This window comes from Morone saxatilis, unplaced genomic scaffold (genome assembly GCF_004916995.1).
Source record: "Morone saxatilis isolate NCDOM2014 unplaced genomic scaffold, NCSU_SB_2.0 Contig18, whole genome shotgun sequence".
In the NCBI taxonomy this organism is placed as follows: Eukaryota; Metazoa; Chordata; class Actinopteri; family Moronidae; genus Morone; species Morone saxatilis.
The window spans coordinates 3,625,100-3,625,607 of NW_023339740.1; positions in this window are offsets into that span (position 1 = coordinate 3,625,100).

The window sequence follows — 508 nt, forward strand, 5'->3', positions numbered from 1 at the left end:
ACACACACACACACACTGAGGGACGTAGTGTACAAGCACACAGCATTACAGAAAATTAAAATCTATCCCGGGGAGCTGCTGGCACCAAGGAGGCTGTTTCATATTTGGTGAGCAAACATGGAGCTCTCTCTCTCTCTTTACTTCTCTAATTCCTTTTCCTTCCATCCAACGCTGGTCAAACCCTCACAGTTGTAGGCATCGAGGCAGTAAACATCACATTATCTATGCTGTTTTATCAAAGAATCTTCAAAAAGCTTTATTGATAAAACCAACCTTCAGTGTCAAATAGAAACTGAAAATACTGAATATTCTTCAGTATGCAGAAGCTGACATAATTGCACTCTGTTGAAAAATGTTGTCCTCTGCAACACATTCAATGAATCAATGTTTGTTGCAAAATAGGACATATGACCCGATACAGCCAACCTTCTGAACCAACCTTCAGAGATAGGAAAAAAATGGAAATAAATTTAGAGAAATTCAGCAGAGAAAATAGATTATATACTTG